Source organism: Capricornis sumatraensis, chromosome 4, assembly GCF_032405125.1.
Source record: "Capricornis sumatraensis isolate serow.1 chromosome 4, serow.2, whole genome shotgun sequence".
Classification (NCBI taxonomy): Eukaryota; Metazoa; Chordata; class Mammalia; order Artiodactyla; family Bovidae; genus Capricornis; species Capricornis sumatraensis.
The window spans coordinates 69,102,891-69,120,541 of NC_091072.1; positions in this window are offsets into that span (position 1 = coordinate 69,102,891).

A 17,651-nucleotide genomic window follows, 5' to 3' on the forward strand; every position below is an offset into this window, starting at 1 on the left:
GTGGCTCAGCGGTAAAGAATCTGCCTGCAGTGCAGAAGACCCAGTTCAGTCCCTCGGTAGGGAAGATCCCCTGGAGGAGGGCATGGCACTCTAGCACTCTTGCCTACCTAGAGAATCCCATGGACAGAGGAGCCTGGCACCTGCAGTCCACAGAGTCGCACAGAGTCGACTGAGGCGCCTAAGCAGCAGCAAGCATTAAAAGATACTTCTAATAATGTATGCAAGCTGACAGCAACTGGTTGGATATGTGTACAAACATTCACCAACTGATTCGAGGGAACAAAAAAACTTCAGTGATTGCTTAACAATTACACATGTCGTTTATTTAGAAACACCTGCATACTTACTGTTAATTCCTACCACTGGTGCTGTGGAAGCCGACTGACAATGAGGTTAAGCCAGGCCTAAGCTTAAAGTGCTGTCTGCTCTCAGAAAATGCAGAGTGTGACATACTTACTTTCAGTTTGCTCTGAATCTGACAGTGTAACAATTCTGTACCCAAATCCTGGCACACACTAAATGCATTACTAACCAAAGAAAAACCAGTACAGCCAGTCTAATTATAGACCAGACAGGCTTTAAGCCTCTCTTCAGTAGTTCCTAATTGAGGCTTACTTAGGGCAAGATCATACATGACTGCAGCCTGGTACCTACTCCCCAACTGGGGCCATTTCTTATGGAGACACGGAGACATAGCCATCTCCAGTTAAAGGGACAGAGAACAGAACCACAAGGGCTTTTCTTCTAAAATTTAAAACATCAAGTCCTTCCCTTTAGCTATCACTGTACATTACAAATATTGAAAATGTTGAATGGGGGCAGAGGTGGTGAATTAACTGTTACAGAGACCAAAAGCATCAGGTGTTTCACTTATGTAACATTCTGGGCTCCCAGAACCTCCGAGTAGGAGTGAATCAATCCCACACCCAAGCAGATAACAGTTAAATCACCCTCTCACACAGTTCTTCCCGGCATCCTCCTCTATCTCTGCAAAACAAGATTGGTTCTCCTTCCTCTCCCTGACCCCAGGGCCTAGGTCCTCAGCTGCCCAATGACAGTAACACTTGAATCACACCATCTTCTGGGCTGCTGCGGCTGTAGTTAGCAACAGCCAAGGAGGGGCTGGAAAGAGCATAACTTTGATGATGCACTTGTGACTTCGACAAGAGTTGCCTCCGGGCTTCCGCAGTGGCTCAGCGGTAAAGAATCTGCCTGCCAATGCAGGAGATGCGTGTTTGATCCCTGGTCTGGGAAGATCTCACATGCCACGGGGCAACTGAGCTCATTTGCCGCAACTATTGAGGTTGTACTCCAGGGCCCGTGAGCTGCAAATACTGAGCCTGTGCACCTAGAGCCTGCGCTCCACAACAAAAGAAGCCGCCGCAATCAGAAGCCCACTCCCCGCAACGAAGAGTGGCTCCCGCTAGCCGCAACAAAGACCCGGCGCAACCAAAAGTAAACAACCTTTTTAATATTAAAAAAGAGTTGCCTCCTAAGGCTCCTGGGAATTCTCCCTGCCGCCAAGTCAGCCCTGGCTAAGATTACGAGTATGCTTATGCGTGCGTGCTCAGTTGTATCCAACTCTTTGCAACCCTCTGAACTGTAGCCCACCAGGCTCCTCTGTCCATGGAATTTTCCAGGCAAGAATAATGGAGTGGGTTGTCACTGCTTCCTCCAGGGGACCGTCCCGACCCTGGAATCAAACCCAGGTCTCCTGCAGGTCCTGCATTGCAAGTGGGTTTCTTTACCACTGAGTCACCTGGGAAGCACCAGGACCATGAGTATTATCAACGACAAAAAAAAGCGAGGAGGAGGTGGGAGAGGAGGAGTGGGAGGATGGGAAGGGGGAGAAGAGGGCCAGGAGAGGGAGAGGAAGAAAAAGGCAGTGCAATCCTTCTTTACTGGGTGTTTGGCACCCAAAACTGAAACTGGACTTCCCAACACAGGAGTCGAACTGGGGTCTCCTGCATTATAGGCAGATTCTTTACCAACTGAGCTATCAGGGAATCCCTGAAATTGGACTAGGAAGTAAATATGATTGAAACCAAGTCCCCCTAAGACTAACATACCAAGTTGATGAATAATCTCTCTCCAAAACTTCATTCCCATTCTTGTCCTCTCTGACCTCAATTCTGTGCTAACTGAACACTAATCAACCAGAATCAGATGACCAAGATTGCTGTTGTTGACAACAGTGTTAATGTACTAAAATTGTTTGTATAGATGAGAATTGCTTTTATAGATGTCACCTTCAACGCACAAACTCAGGTTGTTTCTCCAGGGCATGATGAGCTCACAGATTCCGCATGAGCCAAGGCCAGAGAATCATAAACCAAAGACATCCTGACTCTAGAAACCACAGTTAAGAAACATCACAGAAATGTCACAAGATGGTGATGCCCAGTTTCTCTGTTCTCCTTTAAAGAGACTCCTAAACTCAAAGACCACATTGGAGCAGATCTCCTCCTCCCGTACTCGGCGCCCTGCAAGAAATCCTCACTTCGCTGCAGGCTCCCACTGCCAGATTTTGGTTTTCTGCACCACAGGCACGCAAGCCCTTTGCTTGGTCACATGATGATGTCAGCATGGGAAACCTTCCACAAATACCAGGCTTTCCCTCCTCCCTTTCTGCAGCTGGCCCACGCTCCACGCCTTGGTCAGCCTGCATTGCTCACCATTCCCTACACATGCTGCCTGTCCCATCTCCATGCTGTTTTTTTTTGCTGATGGCGTAACCTCTCCTCATGGCAAACAGAAGGGGAAAAAGTGGAAATAGTGACAGATTTTCTTGGACTCCAGAATCACTGAGGATGGTGACTGAAGCCATGAAATTAAAAGATGCTTGCTCCTTGGAAGGAAAGCTATGACCAACCTAGACAGCATATTAAAAAGCAGAGACATTACTTTGCCAACAAAGGTCTGTATAGTCAAAGCTAAGTGTTTTCCAGTAGTCATGTATGGACGTGAGAGCTGGACCATAAAGAAGGTTGAACACTGAAGAACTGATACTTTCGAACTGTGGTGCTGGAGAAGACTCTTCAGAGTCCCTGGATAGCAAGGAGATCAATTATAAAGGAAACCAACCTTGAATATTCATTGGAAGGAAGTTCCAGTACTTTGGCCACCTAATACAAAGAGCCGACTCATTGGGAAAAACCCTGATGGTGGGAAACAAGACTGAAGGCAAAAAGAGAAGGGGGCGGCAGAGGACGAGGTAGTCAGATAGCATCACTGAATCAATGGACACGAGTTTGAGCAAAGTCTGGGAGATGGTGAAGGACAGGGAAGCCTGGCGTGCTGCAGTCCCTGGGGTTGTAAAGATTGGGATAAGACTTAGGCACTAAACGACAACAACAACCCCTCCTCTCTCACAGGAACCCCACCCTTCCAGGCCCAGATCAAATGCTCCTTCCCAAAGAAGTCTTCCTCAATTACCAGAAGCAATAACTTCTTCATCTCACCCCAATAATCTTCTGTCTACAACAGTAGGTAAAGTTGGTAATAAGATTAGCACATGCTATGGGACAAGAATCACGTGACACAGTTGATAGTTTTTTTCCCTCTAATCCTCACAGTGACCTCCATGTGGACACATCATTACTGTTCCCTTCTGTAGATGAGAAAACCGAGGCTGAGAAATGTTAGGTATTTTAGAAGGGCAGTGAGGGCAGTGGGCTGGAGTAGCTTGACTCCAGAGCTCACACGCTCTCCCGCATGCTGCCTTGTACTGTAATATACACGTGTCCCATCTGCTCTGTGAATTTTGAGGTCGTATATCTTCAGCTATCCCATTATACTAACTCAAGGCCTGGCTCAAAGTGGGTGCTTGAATTTGAGCAAAAGTAACTTGGTGTTGTTTTATGCATTTCTAGATAGATCACTATGCCTGATTTTTCCAGGCATATGATCTCTCTCTCTCTATTTCAACCAGCAAAAAGGCTTTAGGACAAGTAAAGAATGGCAATTGTAATTGGCCATCCAAGGTCAGGAATCCAAGACCCAGGAAGTAGGAGAAATCTGATCCTTAAAACATTCAAGAAGCATCAAAAGGGCCCACAGGACACGGGCACCACTGTTTCCTAATTTTGGTGACCAGATATCGGAGACATGTAAGAACTGCCTTTGTGCGCATCAGATAGATCACTTCGAATGGTGAGTTCTGGGAGGGTCTTTCTTTTCAGGTGAGTTTATTATAAATGTATGTCTGCTGCAGTCAGCATTCCTTTCGGTTCTCTGTTTTCAGTCTCATGGAGAATGATAAACTCTCGTTGAGAGCATAAGGCAAGGCGGCTCACACAGCAGGTGGGCTTTCCTGCTAAGTGGACTTGGTCTCAATGTCCTGTGGAGGAGGAAAGTTTCCCACAACTCTCTTAGGGTCCCTCTCGTTGCTGTTATTTAGTCCCTCAGGCGTGACCAACTCTTTTGTGACCCCATGGACTACATTGCCACGTTCCTCTGTCCATTGGATTTCCCAGGCAAGAATACTGGAGGGGTAAGCCATTTCCTTCTCCAGGGGATCTTCCCAACCCAGGGATAGAACCTGTGTTTTCTGCATTGCAGTCAGATTATTATTATTATTATTATTTTATTAAAGGATAATTGCTTTACAGAATTTTGTGGTTTTCTGTCATACATCATCAAGAATCAGTGCAGGCAGGGTCCCTGACTGGGCCTGAAAAGTAACTGACAGGAGAAAAGCATACAGCTTGATTTAACACAAGATACTTCGTATGGAAATGAAGACCCCAGGAAGCAGTTAAGCCTGTGTACTCTTACGCAAGGTTTGATGGAGAATGCACAGTGGTGAAGGAGTATGACAGGTTAAGGAACATGAAGTAACTGCAATAAACTGGGGGAAACCAGCAAAGCTTGTTTGTTCAGATTCTCTCCAAGTACCTTTGTCTTGGAGATAAGGATGCTCCTTTGCTCAGCGTGTAGGAAGGACACCTCTCACAGAAGGGTTTTATGATCTGTGTTGGGAGAAGGGAGAGGAAAGGTCAGAGTGACCTTCCTGCCTGTATTGTTCATTCAGCTTAAAATATTCATACACCAAGGGTCCCATTGGGGCAGTATGTCCTGAACCCCTTCACTCCCAAATCTGCCCCATTTTTGTCATGTAAGACTTCACATTTGAGCCTGGGTCTGCTTGTCTGATAATCAGCACCCCTTCATCCATAAAATGACTGGAGGACAGAATGCAATAATGCATATAAAGTCCACAGTACACTGTACTCAGAAAGTGCTAGCTCTAATTATTTAGTGATTACTATTACTAATATCAGAGGTCTTCCTTGGTGGCTCAATGGTAAAGAATCCACCTGCCAACCAGGGGATTCGATCTCTGGTCTGGGAAGATCCCCTGGAGAAGGAAGTGGCAACCCGCTCCAATATTCTTGGCTGGAGAACCCCATAGAGTTTGGCAGGCTACAGTTCACGGGGTCACAAAGAGTCAGACTTGACTTAGTGACTGAACAACAACAATTACTAATATTAAACGGCCACTGTTGGGAATCATGGTGTTTATAGCTCACAGGAAAACTTCTCTCATCTGAAAATTTCCTCACTGAAGTTTATTGGTTAGTGCTATTTTAATCTGGTCTGCAGAGCCAACGGTGAATACAGATACCCACACCTCTCAACATAAAGAAGGAGGGGAGATAAACTGTAGAGGGACCATCTAATAATTAAAGCTGCTTGAAATCTGAGACTGTGAGCGCTCCCTCTTTCCTACCCAACAGAAGATGTCTCCCCTATGGATGTTGCCCTTTGTCCAACCTCAGTTCCCTAAGATCCTACTTCTAAGAGCCTAGCCACATTCCCTAGTGACTTACAATGATGATTCCTAAAATTTAGAGGCCATAAGAATCATTGAAGGTGTTTAACAAATGCAGATTCTCAGGCCCACTACAAGGGATTATGATTTAATAAAGAGCATCCCAGGTGATTTCAATATCAGGGGTTCTGGGTGCCATACTCTGCAATGCCTGGGCAGTGACTGACACCTTAGAAATACTTAACATGTGTAAGTTTATTTCCTGTATCAGAAAAAGACTGAAAATCTTCTTTTAATTTTCTAACCCTCTATCTGCATTTTAAAAAACAATGCTCATTTTCAACCTAATCCTTGGATTCTACAATAAGGGGTGTGTCTTCTAGTTATAACTTATTAGTTATTGTCTATTATTGTCTATTAGGTATGCTGAGTAGTTTTAAAGTCTCCTTTAACTTAGTGTTGTTGATGAAACACACTGAAAAGTTCTTCCATTGTTCCTTCCCAAAGTTGTAGATTAGTGTATTATTTTAAGACAGGCCAAGATCATGACATTGATTATCAGTGTCAGTTCAGTTGCCTAGTTGTGTCTAACTCTTTGTGACCCCATGAACTGCAGCATGCCAGGACTCCCTGTCCATCACCAACTCCCGGAGTTCACTCAAACTCATGTCCATCAAGTCGGTGATGCCATCCAGCCATCTCATCCTCTGTTGTCCCCTTCTCCTCCTGCCCCAATCCCTCCCAGCATCAGAGTCCTTTCCAATGAGTCAACTCTTCGCATAAGGTGGCCACAGTATTGGAGTTTCAGTTTTAGCATCATTCCTTCCAAAGAACACCCAGGGCTTATCTCCTTTAGAATGGACTGGTTGGATCTCCTTGCAGTCCAAGGGACTCTCAACAGTCTTCTCCAACACCACAGTTCCAAAGCATCAATTCTTTGGCGCTCAGCTTTCTTCACAGTCTAACTCTCACATCAATACATGACCACAGGAAAAACCATAGCCTTGACTGGACGGACCTTTGTTGGCAAAGTAATGTCTCTGCTTTTGAATATGGTATCTAGGTTGGTCATAACTTTTCTTCCAAGGAGTAAGCGTCTTTTAATTTCATGGCTGCAATCACCATCTGCAGTGATTTTGGAGCCCAGAAAAATAAAGTCTGACACTGTTTCCACTGTTTCCCCATCTATTTCCCATGAAGTGTTGGGACCAGATGCCATGATTTTTGTTTTCTGAATGTTGAGCTTTAAGCCAACTTTTTCACTCTATTCTTTCACTTTCATCAAGAGGCTTTTGAGTTCCTCTTCACTTTCTGCCATAAGGGTGGTGTCATCTGCATATCTGAGGTTATTGACATTTTTCCCAGCAATCTTGATTCCAGCCTGTGCTTCCTCCAGCCCAGCGTTTCTCATGATGTACTCTGCATATAAGTTAAATAAGCAGGGTGACAATATACAGCCTTGATGTACTCCTTTCCCGATTTGGAACCAGTTTGTTGTTCCATGTCCAGTTTTAACTGTTGCTTCCTGACCTGAATACAGGTTTCTCAAGAGGCCGGTCAGGTGGTCTGGTATTCCCATCTCTTTCAGAATTGTCCACAGTTTATTGACATTGATTATAATATATATAATAAATAATTTGTAAAATTACATGTTATATAGTTATACAAGTTTTATATATATATATATATATACACACATATATATAAAATCAATCATCAGAGGTCTGGAACAGAGGACATCAGGAGAGAATGCAGTTGCAAATACCAGACCTGCCTCAGAATTGACCAGTGAGAGTATTCATTTCTTTCCCGTGACTCTGGTGACTGGGGACAGCACAGTATCAATACTTAAAACCAATAAGACCATAAACTCTAGGGGCAGACTGCGTGAGTGTCAAATCCAGCTTCTATACTCACTTTACTATGTGATTCTAGGCAAGTTATCTAACGGCTCTGTGCCTGAATTTCTTCATCTATGAAATGGGAGGTTGGAAGAACAGAGTTGGTTCATAGTATTACTATTATTGGATGCTATTATTGCATGGTCAAGCCAAAGACACTCGGTCCCAGAACTTTGGCTGAGTATACTTCTCCTAGAGTCACTAAACTGGTAAACATATGAGAGCCGCCAGGGGCCACCTGTGGAGAAAGTCTTCCTGAGACTGAGTTTCCCACAGGAGAGAGAGAGCTGAGAGGCAGAGCAGTCATTGCTGGGGTTTGTTATTGCTTGAGACCAGAACCTAGTCATGCCTGGACATCCAGGGGAGGGCTTTTCAATGACCTGGTCTATGAACTCCGTTTTCTCTGTTTGAGTTGGGAGTTGGTGCTTCCCTGATAGCTCAGTTGGTAAAGAACCACCTGCAACGCAGGAGACCTCGGTTCGATTCCTGGGTCAGGAAGATCTGCTAGAGAAGGGATAGGCTAACCACTCCAGTATTCTGGGCTTCCCTAGTGGTTCAGCTGGTAAAGAATCTGCCTGCAATGCAGGAGACCTGGGTTCGATCCCTGGGTTGGGAAGATCCCCTGGAGAAGGGAAAGGCTACCCACTCCAGTATTCTGGCCTTGAGAATTCCATGGACTGTATAGTCCATGGGGTCACAAAGAGTGGAACATGACTGAGCAACTTTCACTTCACTTCACTTCCTATTACCTGCAAAAAGAGAATTTTGACCTGGTTTTATTGAGACATAATTCAGAATACAATTCACTCAATTAAAGCATACAACTCCTTCAGCGGTTTTTAGTACATTTCCAGAGTTGTGCAACCATCACTATGATGTAGGAGTTTTGATCCAAAACTCCTCAGAAATGGCTCAGGAGGCATGAGGTGTAGAAGGTGGTGGGGACAGACTTGTGCACATCTGCTTGCCAAAGCATCACAATTTTGAAACTACCTTTAAAGTTGGAATCATCAACTTTTTTTTTTTTCAACTTTTTGATTTGAAAGTGGCTTCCAGCTCAGCACAGCATAATGGAAAAGGAAATGAACTTGACTTAGAACCCTTAGTTTCTTTATTATTATTATTATTTGTTAAGGTCTATATTGAATTTGTTACAGTATTGCTTGGGCTTCCCTGGTGGCTAAGAGAGTAAAGAATCCACCAGCAATGTGGGGGATCTGGGTTCAATCCCTTGGTTGGGAAGATCCCCTGGAGGAGACCATGGCAACCCACTCCAGTATTCTTGCCTGGAGAAACCCATGGACAGAGGAGCCTGGCGGGCTACCATCCATGGGATCATAAAGAATCAGACATGCCTGAACCACTAAGCACAGCACAGTATTGCTTGTTTTATATTTGGGGGCTTTTTGGCCTCAAGGGATGTGGGATCTTAGCTTCTCAACCAGGAATTAAATCCATACCTGCTGCATTGGTAGGCAAAGTCCCAACCACCGGACCACCAGGAAATTCTCTAGAACTCCTAGTTTCTTTCGAGGGAAATTATAAAATCCCTATGATCCCTTCATACTCTACACAGTTCTATGCTTTTAGTTAAATCCTGTCAGGTTCTTGACAAAAATGAAAACCAAAGAGGGTAAGCCAACTGCTCAAAGTCGACAGAGGTATTTACTGTTTAGATACCTTCATGGATACAGTTCAGTTTTCTGCTGCTAGTTTCTAATAGTTCTTACTTTTTCTGCAGGATTTCATACTCAAGATCCAGTTCAATCTCTTGAAATGCTTGGAGGTTAAGAAAGTCTTTGAAATACTAATCAAATAGTCATCCATTCATTCTAGAAATACATTGTGATTAAGGATATTCCCCAAACTTATGTTCAATCTCAGTGTATTTCTCTTCAGATATCATTCTACCTATAGAGGAAAATGAATATACTTTCTTTAAAGCAAAATATGATAGTTAATTGCAAAAATATTTGATAGTATTTAATATGTTAGGTAGATAACAGGCTGGCAAGTTTCTACACATGGTTTGCAGGATCAGGAGGTTTCATTACAAAGTCCTGTTGGGGATAAGACTGATGGTTAAGGGAATAACTGCATTCTTCATCTATTAACAACAAAAATAAAAAGATTTGATAACCAAACTGAAAATTTAGAATAGTTTCACTTCTAACATCTCGTGAGGCTTTAGATGAATTACCAAAGGCATAAAGAACTCTGGCTGTTATTAATCTTAAATCTGCCTATCTGGGCACAAAAGAAGTCTATATACAGGCGTTTGAAATGTTTAGAAACACACTTCCTGGAAGAACCTGAGAGTCTAGATCTGGCCAACAAAAGGTAATCCAGTCTGGGACAGGATGCACGGTACTTAGCCATATTCAAGGTCAGAAAGGCATTTGCTTTATCTGAGCTATCCTGTGAAAACACAATTAGAACACCCAGGGAAGTATCACCATCGGGGATACTATTTGTGATCATCATTGTTTTTAGTGCATGTTTTTCTCCTCTGTGAATCTAGACAAAATTAGTTGAACCCTGTAAAAAGAGTACTGGATGTTTTATTTAAGCTACAAGCAAGAGGTGGTAAAATATTTAATCTGAGTGGTGAGACCTTTGTATGGGCTTCAAGGGGTAAATAGTGAGAGAGGAACACAGTCCATAATTCCATCACCCTGCTACACCTACCACAGGGGTGTTACTCCATGTCTATTTACTTTTCTCCTAAGCAGTCATTATATACACTTGCAACTGAGAGGAGAAAAAGCTCTAAGATGTCCTGCCAAGTTCTGCCTTTACCGAACTATCCTCTTTCCCAGCACATACATTCTCTTCCTTCAAAACCAACAAGCCCTATCCCATCACCCTTGCTACGGTGGTTAATACAAGCCCAGGCTCTCCAGGGATGCAGGCAAGTAAGCATCCCCACCAGGCTGCTACCCTCATACACTTCTGACAGCCCAGCACCCCAAAGCTCTCCACTCTGTCCTCTGTCCGTAGTCTTCCAGCAGCAAATTCCTCTCTGTCCTCCAACTTCGAACATTTTCTTCACTTCCCTGTTCTAATTGAAACCTGTGGTCACTGCTTGCCCTACTGTTTTCTCTCGCATTTTCACTGTGCTAAGGCCTGAGACCACCTCCACAGCTGGCCTCCTCCGTGTCAGTGATCTTCCTTTCTCTCTACACTCCCACCTTTTAAAAGTTGTCATTAGACTCAACGACAGGCAGCTCCTTGCTGCAGTTATCAAGAGAAGGCCACCCCTTACCACCGCCCACCCCCATTCCTTTTGGTTTTCCTTCGGCTGTACTGAATGGCTTGGGGGATCTTAGTTCCTCAACCAGGGATTGAACCAGGGCCCTGGGCAGTGAAGCGTGGAGTCCAACCACTGGACTGCCAGGGAATTCCCCATCCACTCTCATTCCTTAATGATTTTAGTCCCTGACTCACTGTTACCTTTGCTAACATTACTTACATTATAAAATACTTCCTGATTTCAAAATCCACAGGGGAGCCTCCCAATACTGCTGGCCTCTAGGTTCCTTGACCACTTTCCCATCTAATGTCTTGTCCTCCGCACTACTGCGGCTTCCCCCATAGTCATGCTCCAGACCATGTCACTGCCGAACCCCACGGCCGCCCTCCTCCATCTCCAGCATCCCACCACCACTTGCTTGACTTCCGGCTTACTCCCTTTAGTTCCCTCGCAGTCCAAGGAGACCTATGAGGCACTGATCTTACCATCTTTTCACATTAATAATATCCTGCATTATCTCCACTCAGCTTCTTCGGACAGCTTATTATTCACGTACGTATACCTCCAACTCCTTGCCTCTCCTTCCCATCCTAATATTCATGCAGCAAAACCTCTGCCTTGTCTCACTTACTCTGTGCCTGCATCAGTGCAGCTCAACACGGCTGGAGAAAAACATACCCATGTGGCTGCTCTCATCTTAAATCCATGACCAGAAACCAGGATTGCCATCTGATAATCCTGCCATCTGGTCCCTCTGCCCTCCCTCTCTCCTAGACGGTTAATTCATACCCCTCTTTCCTCAAACTTCCAACGCCTGCACCTCCTCCATCCTCACTCTTGGCTCATGATTTTGCTTTCCATGTCTCTTGGGAAAAAAAAAAAAAAGGTAGCAATCAGAAGAGAACTTCCACAATCTCCCCACTGCATCGACCCACCAGGTGCACCTGCGCCCGTTCACACACCTGCTTTCCCTCCTGTCACAGGTGAGCTGTCTGTGATCCTGCGGCCAAGCTCCTCTTCCCGCTCTACACCGCAGAACTCCTTCCCTACTCAGGGCATATCGCCGGCGATTCTCCCCTCTTTCTCGCATCATCATATTTTCTCCCTCGGGGATCCTTTACAAAAGCACACAAACATGTTGTAATTTTTTCATCCTTAAAAATCCCTCTCTTGACCACATCTCGGTGAAACCTAAGTCAGACCTTGTCCATTCTGCTCAAAACCCCTTAGGCTCCCACCCTACTTAGAGAAAGGCCAACAGCTACCAAAGACCTCCACAGGTGCTCCACCCACTCCACCCTCTGTGCCTCAGCCCAGCCGGCATTTCCATTCCTCCAAGCACACTCACTGGGCATGCTTTCTCAGGCCTTTGTGCATGCGGCCCCCTCAGACTGAACAATCATTCACGCCTTCACCAGAGAGGCTCTGTTGGCCTCCCTGCGTAAAACTGCAATGCAACCATATCCCCAACGTGCCCTATCTCTTCACTGCTTTATTTTCCTTCTTTGCATGTATTGATATCTAACATATAGTGTGCCTACTTGTTGGGTTTATTGACTGTTTCCTCCAGTCAATATTCACAGAGCTGGAATAGAAACTCTGTAAGAGCAAGAAATTTTTTTTGGTTTACTTTGTTGACTGCCAATGTTTCCTCAGCACCACAGGGCCTGGCTCACAGCAGGTGTTCAATAACCATCAGTTGGTTGAATGAATGGTTAAAATTAAAGATGTAAGAATAAGATTTATCATTTTAAAGTTTTCATAATCATGTTTATTTACGGTTCTTCTATAGCCTCTGCAGTAGAGTGGAGAGGACCTGGAAAGACCTAAAAGTGAATCTGGCTCCCCCACTTCTATAGCCTCTGAATCAAACGTAAGGACCTTCATTTTATCATGTTCTCCTGTAAACATGTCCCTGCCTTTCAAACAGAATTTGATTTCAGAATGAGAAAAGTCAAAATTCTGGAGCACCTTCAGTAATTCTTTTCCTGCTTTCATTTCAGTTTATACTGAGTTTGGTTTGAAAGGAGGTGGCTTTTGCGTCTGTCTTGGAGAGCAGAGAAAATCTTGGGAGGACTTGAGAAAGAATATCTGGGAGCAGAAAGCATCAATCAGAGCTTAGAAAGAAACCCATTCAGAGGGTAAGGGGGAAAAATACTGACCCTGGAAAGAAACGGTAGAATCAGTCATATCACCTGAGAATACGGTTCTCTGGGTCCGAAGAACACTGTGGCCCAAAGCTGCTTCCAAGATCAAAGGAAAAGTGGAATTCCACAGCAGAAATAAAGATTTTAGCCAGGATTAAAAGTACAAATGAAAACAAAACCACAACAGGGTTTGAAGGTGGTGCCAGTGGTAAAGAATCTGCCTGCAATGCAAGAGACCCCCCAGCTGGATCCTTGGGTAGGGGAAGATCTTTCCACTCCAGTATTCTTGCCTTGAGAAGGCAGTGGCACCCCACTCTTGCCTGGAAAATCCCATAGATGGAGGAGCCTGGTGGGCTGCAGTCCATGGGGTTGCCAAGAGTCGGACAAGACTGAATGACTTCACTTTCACTTTTCACTTTCTTGCATTGGAGAAGGAAATGGCAACCCACTCCGGTGTTCTTGCCTAGAGAATCCCAGGGACGGGGGAGCCGGGTGGGCTGCTGTCTATGGGGTCGCACAGAGTTGGACACGACTGAAGTGACTTAGCAGCAGCATTCTTGCCTGGGAGAACCCCATGGACAGAAGAGCCTGGCGGGCTACAGTCCATAGCGTTGCAGAGTCAAGCAACTAAAGCGACTATTAGTACTTAACACACACACAAGTACAAATAAAACCACAACAGGGGGACAGCGAGCTCAGGAGCTGGAAAGACCTCAAAGTGAATCTGGCTCCCCCACTTCCCAGCGCTGGGAGGGAGCTCCAAGCCGGTGGGGGCTGGGGGGAGTGGGAGGGGCTGATGGATTTTGGCTCCTCCCCCACCCCAACCCCCACTGAGTCCCCAGAGCCCAGCACCGGGTAAGAGGCCTGGATACTGAACAAGCAATGCTTGGCGTGAACAAATGCCGAACTCAGGGGACGACCTTCTCAATTCAAGCTGCCTCTACAGGTGAGCCAGACTTCACAGAATTTGCTTGGTTTTTTCCGTCACTTTGCTGCCCCCTCTCATCGTCTGCTTAACCCACTCTCAGAATAATCTTCCCATTTGTTGTTTGTGTCTCCGCTCCACAATGGAACCAGCGTCCACGACGTCAGTCCCTCAGCTACCAAACATTAATTTCCATTTAAAAACATGGCATTGTAACATGTATACTATCATGTAAGAATCGAATCGCCAGTCTGTGTCCGACGCAGGATACAGCACGCTTGGGGCTGGTGCACGGGAATGACCCAGAGAGATGTTATGGGGAGGGAGGTGGGAGGGGGGTTCATGTTTGGGAACGCATGTACAGCCGTGGTGGATTCAAGTCAATGTATGGCAAAACCAATACAGTATTGTAAAGTAAAATAAACTAAAAATAAAAATTAAAATAAAAAATAAAAACAAAGTGTTTTAGCAAAGAAATGGGGATGCGGGAGGCACGGTGCAGTGTCTGGGCTCCACTTATTAGTCCAGGCTGACAGAGTTTTCATCAGGTTCTTGTTTTTCTCCTCTGCAGGAAAGCTTATTTCCATAGAAGGATATCCCCTCTTTGTGTTCATTCTTCATTCACAGTTTTAGTGTTTACTTTTGCTTTTCGTCTTTGCACAATCCTTGCAGTTTCAAGAATCTGAAGAGACTCTGGATGGGAATGCCTTACCCTTCCCTGAAAATACCTCGGGTGCCTGCCAGTAGGAGCTGACACATTTCCCTGGTATTCCTTTCCCATCTCTGTAAGGCAAAAGGGTGCTAGTAAATCATGTGGACAAGCCTCAGATAAGCTGGTATTTGTTTGTGGGGTATTTTTCAAGCCTGGGGCCAAGACTGCAACAATAAGTTCCTTTCAGTAGAGTTCCTGGAGAGAGGGTTCCAGATGTACTCTGGACTACATAACCACTGACCTGTTCAGAAGTCCAGCAAAGTTGAGGAGGAGGAAGGCTTCAAAGCCCACTGCTCAGAGAGCAGCTGTGCCCACTGAAGCAAGAGGCTGCTCTCCCCAACAGTTGGGGCGCCGGGAGGGGGTCAGGGAGGTGGGAATCGCTTGGTAAACACAGGAGCAGCAGAAGTGACAGCCTGGGGGCAGCCCCAGCAGAATCTATCTCATGAATGAGGGCAGAGGCCTCTTCTCGTTTTGTTCACAACGTCTCCAGCATCTAACTATGTGCCCAAGTTATAATTACTGTTCAGTAAATATTTATGGGATGCATGAATGAAGGAGGCAGAAAGGCTGGGCACCACAAAAATCCTTTTGAATAAAAAGGGGAGTTTTGGAAGGGGTGAGATCTGCTCTTGTCATGTGAAGTTTTCCTAGGAGATGTTTATAATTCTACTGAAACCCCAGGTTGCTGTGGCCTGGAGAATAAAATGAGTCATTAAAGTTTTTTTTTTTCTGCTATATATGACAAACCAAAAAGGGGGGGGGGCTTCAATCAAAAATTATGGGACCTATTGTGAGCCAAATATAGTAGTAGACAGGAGATGAAAAACTAAGATAAAGACTCCTGGACACGGAGCTATATCTGTGTGCTGTTATGTATGTGTATACAGAAATATACAGTTACTATTTATTAGCACTTGCCTCATTTCAGACACCATTTAATTCATCTAATACCAGTAAGATGTTGTAGCACTGTTATTTCCATTTGATAGATACAGAAATTGAGGCCAAGAAGTTTTTAAAAAGGCTAAATATAAAGCAACCGTGACAATAAAGTGCTTCTTCCTTTCCCCAATGAAAAAATGACCCTCTTGCAAAGATTCTTGGCTAACTGAAGTAAGAAAGCTTTTAAAAATGATAGTACACAATTTCTGATATGCACTGTTCAAAATGAGGAACCACCAAAGTCACTGACTTAATCCTTCCTTTGGCCAGAAGAAGAAAAGACAGAAATAAATTTTCGAGGATCTCTTTCTTGAAAAAACTTTATGTAATCTTGTGTTAGTCGCTCAGTCATGTCCAATTCTTTGTGACCCCGTGGACTGTAGCCCACCAGGCACCTCTGTCCATGGCATTTCCCCAGCAAGAATACTGGAGTGGGTTGCCATTTCCTTTTCCAGGGGATCTTCCCGACTCAGGGATCCAACCCCTCTCCCACACGGCAGGCAGATTCTTTACCATCTGAGCCACCACAGTTCCTAATTTGTATAATGTTATACCATGACAATTAATTGGCAGGTAATGTTATTTCCATTGGAGATACTAAATTTTAGAAAATCTGGGTGTTTCCCAGTGGGTTTCTTAGAGACAACTCTAAAAAGACATTTCATGGTTACTAAAAACAGAGTAGGATTTTATTATGGGAATGTTTTCAGCCTTCAACTTTATTCAACAGCTTTCTCTTCCACACGGCCTTACCGTTTAGCTCCCAGTCTCTGTACTTACATTAACACCCTCTCTTACATGCTTAGGGTTTTTTTAACCAGCAATTGCTGAAAAGGAAAACTGCTATTTCAGGCCACAGACAAGATTTCATTTGCTGAATCTAAGTCAGAAGAATAGAAAGTAAATTTAAGGCCAAACCAAAGAATATGAGAATAAATAGATTTTAGGAATAAACATAAAATTTATAGTATGTTTCTTCCAGGGAGGTGAATAATATATGATTAATATCTATTATATTTTCATCTATCAATCAGTTTGATTCAGTGTATACATTGCAAATGTCTTCATCATTACTACAGCTACTTTTTGAGTCAACTAACACAGTTCCTGTAGTCTTTACTGTGTCTGTCTGGTTTCCTTAGTAGAAACACACATGACTATAAATATAGGCCTTTTCCTCACCTTGTTGTTCAAATAGCTGCACATTATTACAAAGCATATTTACCAATATGCTCTGGAAACACTGGATTGTTTCCAAATGCTCAATATTACAAAGGGCACTGAAACAAACATCCTTGTGGATAAACATGTACATCTGTTCTTAATGATGTCTATAGGATTTTACTAGGTCATAAAGCCAAGCAGGACCCCGTGGGATCTTCCTGGGGAAAGGCCTCTCATCGCACCTCCCCGTGTCCCTAGCCTTTTCCCTGTTAAAAAAAGAAAAAAAAGCCTTTAGCCTCCTAGGCTCAGAAAAGTTACAGAATCAGAATAAACCAAAGGAAGTCAAACAAGACCAAATTATGACAGTTTAACTAAAAAACAAAATCAAGGATCTTTAGTTCCTCCTCAAGGGCTATAGATAATATCTTGAGCCATATCTTTGAGTTGTTTTATAGATACTAAAACCCAGGCCAGGTGGAAGAAATTAACTGCATGCTGACCAACAGCATGCAGACCCCAGATTGGTTAAAATCAGAAAAGTTGATGATCAATATTTCCAAAACATCACCCTGTTACCTCACTATTAACCACTATTGTGGTTAGAGAATTGAACACAATCTGATCATCCATCTCATGAGCCTCTCACACTGTCTTTAAAAACCCTTTCCAGAAAGCCATTGCAGTGTTTAGCTCTTTTGAGCATGAGCTTCCCAAGAATACCTCCCCATCCCCACCTGGCACAAGAGATTTTCTTTTTTTTAATCACCATCAGTTAACTTTACCTGTCTCTGAACTTCATACAGGGCTTCCCAAGTGGCTCAGTGGTAAAGAATT